At 33.6% G+C, this 15092-nt stretch overlaps 1 protein-coding gene across 13 annotated transcripts in view; it reads right to left on the bottom strand.

Moving 5' to 3' along the window:
- TCF4 (transcription factor 4) overlaps positions 1–15092 on the bottom strand; it is a 463737-nt gene that overhangs the window by 327484 nt on the left and 121161 nt on the right. The gene's annotated exons all lie outside the window — the stretch shown is intronic.

The following is a 15092-nucleotide window of genomic DNA, read 5'->3' as shown; positions in this document are numbered from 1 at the left end:
ATCCATCAATGATATTTCTCTTCAGAGACCAGGTCTTGCAACAAGAAGTCTGGTAAAAATGGAGTTCTATTTGTAGTTTAAACAGATATTAATAAATGAGAGGCCAACCTAACCCCAAATGAGAAGTAATGTCCTTATTAACTTCCTATGTCTTCTGGCATTAACAAAGTTGCTTTTAATTCTTTGCAGATTAATTTGTATCATTAATAGTTAAGTGAGCTTATATAACTTTATCTTTCAATGTGATTTTTTTCAAATTCCAAATTGTTTAATCTCTCTGACATTAAAACAATTGAGTAGTTTTCCAGAATAGCTTTTTCCCCCCTACAATGCAGTGTATTTTACATTCCCTAGTCAAAAAAAAAAAAATGTTTAAGAACCACGACAATGGCTTCAACATCTCAGTAACAGTTTAAGAAACCAGATCAATCAGAGAAAACACCACTATAAAAAGGATGTAGCATAATTTCCCAACAGTATTATATTAATACATATAAGTAAGATATTAAATTAGTAATCACAGAAATTCAGCTGTCAATAAGCAAATGCAAATTCTCCAACCGAACACTTTCTCAACTGCATTGAGAATTTCAAAAGGAACTATTCCCAAGTATAAAAACTACACACGTGTATATTACCTTTTTTTATTAAATAAGGGTTATAATCAATCACATTTCTCATTAAAATAAAATTACTGAATCATCTTATTTCATTACTGTTATTCAACTCAATGCAAGTGCATTAGCACATACAAACCTGAAAAACCCAGAGAATTTTGTTAACAACTGATTCACATTTTGAAAGGTTAATATAATTCTAGTGTGAGTAAAACACTTTAAGAATAATTTAAGATCTAGCTAGTCCCCATCACTTTTATCTCCTATTCCCAATTTAACGTAAATCCCTGTGGTCAGGGAAGAATCTCCTATCTCTCCCTCTCTCACACCATCTCCTAGTCCTGTATCTCATCCCAAAAGACCACTGGATCATCGAAACCACAGGTAAAGGCACAATTCCTGGTTTAACTCAATTCAACAATCCAGATGCTTACAAGAACCCAATGTGCTTTAATTGCTCTAAAACTAATATAAAAAATGTTAAAGGTAATGGAAGGAAAGTAATAGTGATTGAACCCTTAAATGCATTTATTTTGTTCTTATATTTTATGATTAATATTCTAAACAAAACAATCTGAAATATACATTTAAAATGTCTATAACTACCACCAATTTTTTGTTTTGTTTTTCTAAATGTATTTTGAGAAAATATATTCTCATCATTCAAGAATCAAAATAATATAAAAAGTTACCTGCAGTAGTTTAAATTATGTAGTGGGAGGAGGTAGACATGGGACTATGGATTCTCTTAATCTTAATCCATTCCTGTGGGGATGAATCGTTGTAAATCGGACCTTTTGAAGATGTTATTTTTAGGTGTGTCCCAATCAAACCTATTACCAGAGGCTTTATGAAGGGAAAGCCATCGGGAGGACCCAGAAGTAGGAAGTCTACGGGAACCAGGCACAGAAAGGAGAGGATGTCACTATGTGACGGGAAAGTTCAGGAACCACAAGGACTGCCACCGGCCAGAACACTTCCTGTGGCAGGGGACAGACAGTCCTCCCTGCCACCTTTCTCTGTGCTGACAACCGGATGTGCCGGCCTTTATCTCTGGAGGATAAAACACAAACCCCTAGTAGATAAGGGGTATATTTCTTCCCCTATATTCTGAGTATATGTAAATATTCACTGGAGACATCTGATTAAGGTGGGCATGTTTTACGACTTCCGGCTCACACCCAGTGGTCTGTCTGTCCCTGGTAGGGAGGGAGCAGGGTTCCTCCACTATGGCCACACACACCAGAAAGAGGGGTGATGGGCATAGGACTCTCCATGCATCACCCAGGATTACATAGGGAGCCACGCCCACTAGTGAAGCTGACCTTGCTCTTCCTCTTCTCTATGTGAGTAAAACGTTGTTCCATCCAGTGCTGTGTGAGTCGTGCTCCTTTCAGTGGCCTGGACACCTGTATTGGAGTGGGATGACATCCCTTGAGGCGTCTCTCTTTGTGACCAACACCACTGACCCTGGGAGGAAATATGCTGTGCTGGTTTGAATCTGTGGACCCCAGAAAAGCCATGTCCTTTGATACTCATAATACAGTATTGCTAGGTAGGAGTTTTTAAATTATCCATGGAAATGTGACCCACCCAATTGTAGCTGATAATTTTTTATTAGGTTATTTCCACGAAGTTGTGTCTCCACCATTCAAGGTGGGGTTGCTTACTGGAGACTTTTAAGAAGGAACCATTTTGAAAATGAGCTACCGAGTCTACACAGCCAGAGACCTTGGAAGATAAAGGAAAATGCCCCCGGGGGAGCTTCATGAAAGAAGAAGCCTGGAGAGAAAGGAGCAGATGCCACCATGTTTGCCAAGTGCCTTTCCAGTTGAGAGAGAAACCCTGAAAGTCATTGGCCTTCTTGAACCAAGGCATCTTTCCCTGGATGGCTTACATTGGACATTTCTAAGCAATGCTTTACTTGGGACATTTTTATGGCCTTAGAACTGTGGACTTGCAACTTAATAAATTTCCCCCTTTTAAAAGCCATTCAGTTTCTGGTACATTGCATTCTGGCAGCCATCACACTAGAACACACACTTTCCAGCCTCTGAAACCATGAGACAACAAATTCTCATTGTGAAACTAGCCCATTGTGTGGTGTCTGTCACAGCAGCCAAGAAACTAAGACATCCATTCTTAACCCACTTTATCCCCGCCTCGGGTAACTGTCTTTTATCTTGTGTTTTGTTTTTAAATGCAGAATCAACAAAATATAAATTTACATTCCTATTTTTCCCCTTTTTACATAAAAGGTAAATTCCCAATTACTATATTGACATGTCCAAATTGAACTATTACTTGAAATGGGGATATTAAAAAATTCATGAGTTAGTGAAAACTTGCATTACCTGCCAAAATTTAGTGGTTCCATTCAAGCACAGTAATATTTGTATTACTACCCTAACCTCTTCTAAATCTGAATATGTAGGAAAATCTTCACTAATCCAAATAGTAAAATATTTCAATCGTAAATTTCCCATTTAAATCTTAACAATTTCAACCAAAGATTATGAAACTGGGAGGTAACCAAAGAATAATAATTTAAAATATGTCCATACAACCAACAAAACAGTTCAGAATTAATTTTTCCTATAGCAAATCTAAGTATTTCTCAAAGAAAAAATGAACTACATTAGAGTCCACCTCATTAGGTTACAAAAGGTACATGGATAAGCTTGAAGAACGCTTGCTTTTCTCCTAATAAATTATTTCAGGGCAACTAACACGAGAATTAAATATTGATTCATTAAAAGCCAGGTTCTGTCTGGGTTCTTTGTTGTTGTTTTAAGGTAAGGGGCTCATCAAAGGAAGTAAAGCTAGGGTAATTCTCTTTGAGTGGATGTGACATATTTATTTAGGTCACTGCTAAATGGTATGGCCAGGCTTTCTTCTAATAATTCAAACAATTAACTTACATTCATTCTAATAGTCACATTACCAGATCAGGAGAACTGTTTACTACCTTGATGGCAGGTAGGAAAAAACAGGGCAAAAGAAAATGCACAATTTTCTCTGAGAAAGATGTAGTTTAATTCATTGAATAGAGATGTTTATTCAGACATCTTATGTGTAATATATATTATAATTACAAATCATGTATTATATATAATTGAATATATTATATATTACAAATCATGTGTTGTATATATTTCCCCCTAAATTAGCACAATCAAAGCAATCGGCAACACATGCCAACCATCAGGCATTCAACTATGAGATTATCAGTATCAAAGCCAAATAGAATGAGTTCCCAAATCAAAAAGAAAAGAAAAAAGTAATTGTAATTGTTAGTTAGACTTTCATTTGTGACCAACAGAAATGCTACCTTAATTTGGCCTTAATGACCTATAATCACTTTTAGCATATGGCTTTTAAGACGGCTATTATTCAGCTTGATCTATGGATATAATGGAATAGAATAGAACTGTGGGTATAATTAAAATAAGTTCCCATAAAAGTGGAATATGTAGTACGTTGCTAATGTGTAAATGACTAAATAACTTAATTAGGTGAAATGAAGTGCACTTATAACCACAGATACTTAAACTGAATCATGATAATGTGTATATGAATATACTCTTAAAAAAATGTTTATTAACCAAATAGTAGGGTTAAGAAATAAAAGTGACTAAGACTTGTAAAATTAAAACTAGTTAACATTGGGTCCTGGATATAAACTGATGTAACACAACCTAAATCATATCTAGTTGTCAAAAATACAAAAAAAATTTTAATTAAAAAAAAGTATTTTGGTAGGAATTAAATATAAAAATGAACTAGTACATTAATTTTGTCTTCACTGTTTTATTTTTCATACACATTGTTTTTTTGTTTTGTTTTGTTTTTTTACATGGGCAAGCACCAGGAAACAAACCCAGGTCTCCAGAATGGCAGGTGAGAATTCTGCCACTAGGCCACCATCACACCGCCCTATACATTGTCTTTTATATTTGTATTGGAGAGTTATTTTTGTAGGGGGTACGGTGCATTAGGGGTGGATGATGGCTAAAATCTCCACATACCTAAGCTAAAATTATCTAGTATTATCTATCTATCCATCCATCCATCTAGAATAATCTACATCTAGTACAGTGGATGTATAAAAAAATTAAACTGATCTTTTATATTTCTGTATTTTGCCATTCCATAAATGTAAATAAACATGGTAAACTATTACACTGAAGCACCTTTCTGTCTGTACCAAGAAAAACACGGATATTAAAATTCACCCAAAAAGGCTGCTCCCTGAAGCAAGATAAAGAAGCAGAGAAACACAGCGGGAAAAAGAGTGTGAAGTGCACATGTGGGGCCTTGATTCAAAACACAGCTGCTGGATCTAATTTTAGGCCAAACTGGCCTTGTCAGTGTCTCTTAACAAGGAAAATTTCCCCAATGAATATTAGAAGCTGAAAAAAACAAAAAAGCACATAATAATATTCATTAGTTAACTTATCTACACCATTGCTGTTTTTATACAGCAATGTGATACAGCTTAGAAGAGAGACAAGCTTAACTGGTCCCGTGAAGGGTACTTCAGTTAGAGAAGTTTTATTCCAAATAAATGACCCCTGAAGATCCAGAAATATATGGATTCACAGAGACGTTTATACAGCAGATGAAGCACAACTATGCACATGTACAAAAAAAGAATTAGAGTGTTGTGAGCATCCACAGACAAATATACATAAATGAAATTAAAGACTTTTCATAACTCTAAAAAAAGCATTGATCACTAACATTTATTGAGCTCTTACTGTTTGTTAAACCCAGGGCTAAGTACTGTTTTGGATTAAATTGATTAGTTCATTTAATCCTCACAAATCCACCATGACACAGGTCCTGTGAGCAGCACCATTTTTCGGAGGAGGAAATTCTATCGAAAGCTATCCCATCTCTTCAGCATTTAGGCAACTGAGGTGTGTGGACATTTATCAATAAGTTTCTCTGATTTTACCTAGCCATCACTTCAAGGAAAGTACAAATACATCACTTTCCGCACAATCTCATATTCCCATGCCCTCAAGTAAATGACCCTTAAATTTATTTACACATAAATTTATTTACACTTATCTAGAGCATTTGCTGCCACCATCAAGTAGGACAATGAAGCATTTGTCCAATAATATATCAGCTAACTCTTTTTTTTTTCCAGAAGGGAAGCAAATGGAAAGGCTGTGATATTTACTACAAAGTGTTTTTTTCACCCTTATTCCCAGAATGTATGCAGAATAATAAATCCTCATGCTACATGAATTTTCCTATGGAAAACCATCATATCTTCCATCAGATTCTCAAACCTATGGCTCCAAAAGTATTCAAAACCCTATGTCTTCATTCCCTGGCCCAGGCCACACTGTGAGTATCATACCCCCTCCCCCAACTTGCTCCTATTACCCAACTGTTATTCTTAAAGAACTACTTAAATTTGCAATGGCCACAACTGACCATACTTTTCCCTCAGCTTAAACTGTCCTTCATCTCTCCGTCTAGAGATTTCTCACTCATCATTCAAAGCTCAATCGACTTGGCAGTTTCTGTGCAGGTCTCTCGGCACTTATCTCCACTCCAGTGATTCTGATTGCACAGTGATACCCTATACTTCCAATCCAGAACTTATCATACAGTAGGATAATTTTTTATTTAGATGCTTATCTCCCGCTATGTGCGCTCCTTGAGATCAAGAACTATCTTATCCATCAACATTTTGCCTATCACAAGACTTCAATCCATCTTCATACTTGGTGATGGCTCAATAAATTTACTAAATTAATTGATAAATGCATTAAAATGCTATAAAAATAATCAGGTAAGGACTCTATCTAGTAAGGTGCTAAGGACACAAAACTTGCAAAAAACAATCTTTGCCCATAATGATCTTCAAACCTCATATTTATTTACTTAATGTATATCCAGCCTTATTCCATACAGAATCTACTCTGTAACATGGAATTCTTTCACATACAGAATATTTTCCCACAACAATCTTCTTCTAATTTTTTTTAGCTGTTTTAGTTTTTAAGTAATTTTTCCTGTCCACAAATGTAACACATGCTCACAGTAGTAATGGCAAATAAATAAAAACATAAAGAAAACAGAAATAATAATATATTAAAGACATTTGTCACTTTCCACTTTTTAAATAAATAAGTTCACTAAGATTCAAAGTGATCTGAATATCACAATATCACACAACTAACAATGGGAAGGATGGGAGGAGAAAACCTAAGATATACCCCTTTACTCTGGGTCAGCAAACTACACATCCTCTGGCCAAATTCGGATGCCACCTCTTTTCCTTTAGGAACTTGGTGAATAAACTTTATTCAAACAGAGCCATAACCATTCCATCAGGTCTTGTCTATGCTGCAGTAATAAACCGAGGGCAGAGTTACTACAGAGACTGTATGGCCTGCAAGTTTCAAAATATTTATCTGGTCCTTTTCAGAAAGAGTTTGCTAACCCCTGCTCTAGTCTATATCATTCTACTCTCAGAGACATGTGGTAGGTCTTTAGTAGACAATAATGAGTTCCTTAAAATTTCCCTTTTAGATGCCTAAGCATGGAAGAGGTGAGAAGTAAAATCCATAAGAGACTGAATATTAGCATAAGATTTTTTTTTAATTCTGTAAAATCAAAACATGGAACTATATGCTTAAACCAGGGTGTCTTATCAATAATCATATTTAGTAAAGAAAGCAGGAGCCATGGATGGCACTCAGGAAACTCTGAACAGAGACATCAATTCCCCGGCACCTAGCCAGCCTTTTTCCTAGACCAGAGTCCTCCTGCCTTCTCTGGTATGTGTACGAAGACACCTACCAAATCACATTTCCCAAATTTCAGTTCCATTCCCATGATTTTTGCCATAACTGAGTACTACCTAGACTTTTATTTAGTTAATTTTATTTATAAAGAATAAACTTAAAAACAAACAAACAAAAACTAAGCCTTCTCCTAAGAATAATATCTTAAAATCCAGGCCTAGTTGTGTTAGTTATATTTCTTATAAAGCACATTCAGTTATACATAAATATGAAGACAGATAGATACAATCATTGAAATAAAAACTGTTTCTTATTTTCTCCCTCCCCAACTGATAAAAAAATACTCATCAACAACTCAATATTCCATTGTGCCATTTCTCACTGAGCCCACTTAATCACACTTTGTTTAATTTTTCTCATGTGTAAACCCATGGACCTCAGAGGGATATTCTGAGAAACAAAAAAAGAGTTAGTGAATGAAAAGTCTGACCCATGATAAAATACCAATAGTGCCATGACCCCTCCAGAATCTGTAAAAGGACTTTGTGTACTATACTACCTATAGGACTATATAGGGAGTTTTTCCAGAGAAATAATAAGGCAGAAGACACGGAAAGAGCACTCCCCTTGGAATCCAAATGACTGAGATTAACTTAGGCTTTGGTCCCGTTAGCTGTCTGACACTGAACAAGTCAAGAGATTTTCTGAAACTTGGTTCCCTCACCAGGGACTTGGAGATAACCAGTTTTCACCAGGTTTAACATAAGATAACCATATAAGGGTGCCTGCAATACGGTAGATATTCAGTGAGTTTCAACTTCTCCAACACCTGATTTAGGTCGATCAGTATTTTATCGGATAATATATGCCAAATGCAAAATGAATGTGCAAATGCAAAAATGCTAATACGACCATCAGAAAGTTTTATGACCTTGAAAATCCAATAAATGAACACAAAGGGAAAGAAATTTAGCAGTTTACAATGACAACATTAGGCTCTAAACTTAAAATGAGCATGATGCCACAGAACTATTAACCAGCAGATTCACTTAAAAATATGTATTTAGTTGTTTACTGAACCATTTATTAAGCAAATTCAGTATTTATTGACTCAAAAGATGTTTTAACTTAGACTTGAAGATCAAAGAAAGCTTCTCTGAGAAAATAGCATTTCAAATGAGACCTGAACGGAGTCAACCAGGCAAAACAAAAGAGGAGGCGTGCTGCACAGCATGTACAGAGGCCCTGAAAAAAAAAAAAAAGCTTGGCAAGTCCAAGACCTAAAAGAAGTCCAATATCGCTAGATTGTAGACAACAATGGGAGAAGGGAACCAAATAAGATCATGGAGGTACCTGTAGGATATGTTAAAGAATATACATGTTATTCAAAGTGCCATGAAAAAAACACCGAAGTTAAGAAATAAAAAGCCAGGTACAAAGAGTTTCCACAAAAATTGAACATTTTTTTAAGAATTACCAAAAGGTTTAATAAATCAATATTGAAAACTGTCTGACAAGATGGAATCCATTAGGAATATTTGCAAGTGTAGTGAAATAAGTAGGGATGGAAGACAGACTAAAAATGATTAAAGAGCAAATTGGAACTCTGATTTCAAAAGTATGGCAAACTACATACAATGAAGGATTCTCACCCTACGTAACAACCAAGATTCTGAATTTAAAAAAAAATGGCTCCTTTTGCTAGAATATAATTGCAAAAAATGAGGCAACGTTCAAGTTATGAAAATAAAACAAAATAAAACTTGAGCTTCCAGTAGTGAGAGGTAGGCACAAGAGGCAAGTATGCCCTGAGGGTAAAGGCCAATTTAGCAATGTGATAAATGTGATAAGAAGGCTCCCACAAAAAGGAGATAAGAATTATTAGAATTATTAGACAGCATCTATAAAATTATCTTATGTTAAAACTAAAGATATCATAAAAATAAACAAATTAAAAACTACAGAAATGAGCAGGCATGATTATAAAAGAACCAAATAGAACATTTAGAAATGAAAAATTACCACTGACATTTTTAAAAAAGATTAATCAATTCATTAAACAACACATTAGAGAAAGCTAAAGAGAAAATTAGTGAACTGAAAGATGGATAAAAAAAAAAAAAAAATTACCCAGAATGTAGCAAAGAGATACAAGGGGATAGAAAATATGAAAGAGAAGTAAAGAGAAATTGAAGGTAAAATAAAAAGGTCTATCACTCATTTAAACAAAGTCCCTGAAGAATAGAATAGAGAAAATGGAGAAGGCAGAATATTTGAAGAGATAAGAGTTCAGAGTTTTTCTGAATTGGAGAAAAACATAAAGCTGTGGATGCTTTATGTAATGAAGTAAAATTAAGAAAATCACACCAAGATACACTATAGTGTCAAGATGATGGAACACCAAAAAGAGAAAGAGAAGAAATCAGGAATGGCAATTGGATGGACAGCTGATTTCTGATGAGTCAAAATAGAATCTCGGGCAGGCCATGGTGGCTCACTGGCAGAATTCTTGCCTGCCATGCTGGAGGCCCGGGTTCAATTCCCAGTGCCTGCCCATGTTAAAAAAAAAAAAAAAAGAATCTCAAATCCAGAAAAATGAAATCATCAGAGTAATGACAGAAAATAACTGTCAACTTGTTAGCAAAACTATCTTTGAAAAACAAAAATAAGGACATTTTGGATAAACAAAAACTACAACAGCTGACCTCCAACATAGTTGTACAAAAAAGTCTTCTAAAGGATGAAATACGAAAATGACCCCATAAAAAGGTGTGAGATTCAAGAAAAAGAGTTGAGCAAAGAAGGCAATAAACAGATAAATATAAGCAAATAATGTCTATAAAATAAAAATACCTAATTTTTAGGAACTATTTTAAAGGTCAAACCTAAAATACTGCTAAGTAGGAAGAAGAGTGATAGGAAGAATAGTATCTTATGGTCCTAAACTGTTTGAAAGAAAAATTAAGATTTTTAGGAAAATTTTAGACTTTGTAAGATATCTATGCATAGTAAAATCTGGACAGCCAGTTAAAGGAACAGAAATAAATTCCAAACAGCAGAAAAACTGATACCAGCATTCAATTTTTAAAGGAAGGGAAGGAGAAAAAAGCAGCACAGAAGAAGCAAATGGAATGCAGGAAGATGAGCAATGTGACAGCAATCACAGGGCCAGCATGCTGCACAGTTCCAAGGTACATCATTCACATTGATGTAAGTGGCCCAAACAGAAGTACAAAATATGTAAATGGACTTAAATAATTTGGTATTGTCTTATTAGATTAAAAATTTAAATCTAGCTGTAACTGACATACTGAAACTTAATATGAAATGGTTTAAAATAAAAGGATTTAAAAAAATACACTTGAAAACTATTAACCAAAAACAAAGTGGTATAATTAGATTATTATCAGTCAAAACGGACTTTCAAACAAAAAAAAAAACTGAAAAAGGGTAATCATATAATGATGAGTTTAATTTACCGGGAAGATATGATCTAAAAATTTTAACATGAATGCATATAATATTTTCAATATATATAAAGCAAAAAGTTAACAGAAACAAAGGAAGAAACTGAAAAATTTATCAACATTGTGGAATTATTTCAACCCAGTTCTCTCAATGACAGCAATGTCAAGCAGAAAACAACAACCCCCCTCAAAAAAATAAACAGTAAAGGTACAGATGATTTTAAGGCCAGTTAACTAGCAGGGAATTTTGGACATATATAGATACCTCAACCTAATAATAAGAGAACATACATTTATCTCAAGCCACAATGCAAATTTATAAAAGCAGATTAATTAAAATTAACCATAAACAATTCCCAAGAAGTTATCAAAGAACTATTATCAAACAGAAGAGTTCTCTGACAATGTTTAAATTAAATTAGATAATCAAGAATAAAAAGATTACTAACACTTTCATTTTTTAAATTTCAAAGGCACTAATACATTGTACAAGGGTCAAGAAAGAAATCATATTGGAAATGTTATATTTATATATATACAGACATATATATAAATCATGGTGAAAATGTTATATATTATAACTTACGGAATACACTGATAACAGTACTCAGAGGGTATTTTATGGCCTTAAATTCTAATACAATGAAGTTCTTAAATTAATGTTATGATGATAACTCAATGAGCTAAGTGATGAACTTAAGAAGTGAGGGGAAAAAAAAAACAACAGAATTAACTCAAAGAAGAAAATAGGCAATAATCAAGATAAGAAATTAATGAAGTAGAAACACAATAGAAATAATCCACAAAACCAGAAATCGGTTCATTGAAAAGCCTAATGAAATGAGAAAAACTTCTAGTGAACTTGGTCAAGGAAAAGGAAGAAAAATACAGCTAAAATCCGGAATAAAAAATTAAACTTAATTACTGAATTATCAGAGATTAAAAAGCTAATAAAAGAATACCATGAATAAATTTATGGCAATCAATTTGAAAGTCTAGATAAATAGGAAAAGATCATATTTACATACATATAGATATACTTCATGTATATATATTTTATATATATATGTGATTTATATATAGGATACTTCATATATATAAATGCACTTGTAAGTAAATATGTGTATATATATCCTTTAAAGACTATCTGAAGGAAAGGTAAAACCCTGAATTTCAAAACCATAATATTTAAAATTCTAATCAATGTTTCAAAATCTTCTCATAAAGAAAACACCAAGCCCAGTTAGATAGACAAGTTTTATCTAATTTCAAAATACGTAATACTTCAATCTTATACAGACTCTTTCAGAGAATAAAGAGAAAGAATACTCCCCTATTTGTTCTAGGGTTAATATAATCTTGTAGCTAAAACCAGGCAAAGACAGTAAGATAAGTATTATATGCCAATCTTAGTCATAAACATTGATGCAAAAATGATACAAACAATATTAGCAAAGTGAATCTAGCATATTATTTTTAAAAGAGTAATCAAAATACAGCATGTATACATTAATTTTTTTCTCCCTAAAATTTAAGACTGGGGGAAAAAATGTTACCTACATCTACACAACATTAAGAAATTAAAGGAGATAAAGAAATAATCATGTAAGTATACATAGAAAAAGTTTTTGATAAAATTCCAGACCTACCCATGACAAAAACTCTTGACAGAATATGTATAGAAGGAAATCTCCTTAACTAAATATCTATCAAATGCACTATTAATGGTAAAAAAACAGGAATAAGACAAACATGCCCAGTATTGCAATTTCTATTCAATCAAAAACTCTTGACAGAATATGTATAGAAGGAAATCTCCTTAACTAAATATCTATCAAATGCACTATTAATGGTAAAAAAACAGGAATAAGACAAACATGCCCAGTATTGCAATTTCTATTCAATAGTGTACTTGAAGTCCTTGACAGCACAGTAAGACAAGAATAAAAAAAACACAGCAAAAGATGTTTGAAAGGAAAACTGAATTGTCATTATTCACAGATAATACGACTATCTAAAGCAAAAATCGAAAGAAAACACAGATTTTTTTTAGATTTACTATGAGAGTTTAGTAACATGATTGAATATAAAAATCAATTGCATTTCTATATATCAGGAACAAACAATTTTAACATGTAATTTAAAAGAAAATACAATTAGAAATAATTAAAAAAATAGTAACTAAATATGCAAAACTTCATGGAGAAAATTATAAAATTTTATTTTGATATATTTAAAAACTAAAGAAATGGAATTATATGTAGAGAAATAATCTTTATTTTAAAAGGCACTAATGCTCTCCAAATCAATCACTAATTTCCTTTCAATTTTAATAAAAGCCCTAAAAGATTTATCAGAGACCTTACCAAGCTATTTTAAAATTCCTAGGGAGGGGTGCGAGGGTAGTTCAGTGGTAGAGTTCTCATCTGCCATGCGGGAGACCCGGGTTCGATTCCCTGTCCATGTACTTCCCAAACAAACAAATTAGCAAACAAACAAAAGAAAAAATAATTCAGCAAAAGGTGCTGCAATAAGGGGATACTTACACAGAAACAGAATGAAATGTGACTCCTGCCAGAGAGCATAAAAAAAATTCCTATGGGGCAGGTCACGGTGTCTCAGCAGGCAGAGTTCTCACCTGCCATGCCAGAGACCCGGGTTCGATTCCCGATACCTGCCCATGAAAAGAAAAAAAAATTCCTATGGAAGGGCACAGACCCAGAGAGAGGCAAAATTAAAATGTACACATATGTAAAAAGAGAAGAGAGGAGAAAGAACTTTATTTGCTGTATATAAAAAGGTATTATAAAACTTATAACGTGGTACTGGGGCAAGGGTAGACATATTAACCAACAGATTAAAATAAAGGACCCAGAATAAGAGACTCTTACAAATATGGAAACTTAAAGTACTACAGAAATGCACTGCAGATGACTGGGACAGGATGGGCTTTTCAATAAATGGTGCAAGGTCTAATAGGTCTCTAGGCATTTATAGAAACGTGAAATGGGACCCTTTTTTCCTCTATATCAAAATCTATCATAAGTGTATTGAAAACTTAACTGTGAAGGGCAAAAACTATAAAAATCTTTTTAGAAGAAAAATATAAGAGAGTATATTTATGACATTGGGATAGGGAGGATTTCCCAAACATGACACAAAACATGAAAAGATAAAAGAAAAAATAATATGACTACATTAAATTTATGAACCTTAAAAGATACCATAAAAGAATGAAAAGACAAGCCATAAAATAAGGGGAGGTTTTTACAGCATATATGACTGAGAAAGAATTATTATCCAAAAATATATTAAGAACACCTATAATTCAGTACCAACAACAACAAACCTGGTGGGAATTGGGGAGAATATTCTACAAAAAAATAAACATGAATGGGAAAAAAAAAAAAATATATATATATATATATAATGCCCAAACATATTAAGCATCAAAAAAATGCAAGTTAGGACTAACAATGAGATGTATTTTTCCTACTAGATTGATTAGAATTAAGAAATTTGATAATATCAAAAGTGAGCAAGTGAACAATGAAGTGGATCAACAACAACCTCTAATTTATGGTGGGAGTGTAAATTGGAAACAATTTGGCACTATCTTGTTACATGGGACTTGACATACTCTACAACCCAGCATTTCTACTCATGGGTATCTAGTCTTTTGGGGTTGTCTTATACATGTGTGCCAAGAGATATGTACACAAAAGTGTGTAGTTCCAAACGATGGGAACCAATCCAAAGATTCATCAACGGGAAAAGACATAAATAAATAGGGGCATACTCATCGGCAGTCAAAATGAAGTAACGCCACATGCTATGACATGGATAAGTCTTAAAAGCATAACATTGAGTAAAAAAAAAAAGCAAGTAGCACAAGATAATATAATTATGATACCCTTTTTATATGTTCCAAACAGAAGCAAAACCAACAACCTATCATGTAGGTATACTTATACATGTTATAAAACTACTTTTAAGAAGCAAAGCAAGAGAATGGTTTCTCTGGAAGGAAAAATAGGGGGATATGGATGGGGGAAGAGCCCCCAGGAGAGGCAACAGATCTGATACTGCATGGTTCTCAGGTTAAGGGGGGTGTTCACAGGCATTCACACCATCATTAAGCTCGACAGTACACACACGCTATACGTAATTTTCTGGAAGTATCAAGCAGCACCTGATAAAAATATGTTTTAAAATGTTTGGCTGGGGTTAAATTTAAA

The sequence above is a fragment of the Tamandua tetradactyla genome, chromosome 18, assembly GCF_023851605.1.
Source record: "Tamandua tetradactyla isolate mTamTet1 chromosome 18, mTamTet1.pri, whole genome shotgun sequence".
Lineage (NCBI taxonomy): Eukaryota > Metazoa > Chordata > Mammalia > Pilosa > Myrmecophagidae > Tamandua > Tamandua tetradactyla.
Note: the sequence above shows the minus strand (reverse complement) of the source record. Positions and strands in the feature narration are given on the sequence as shown.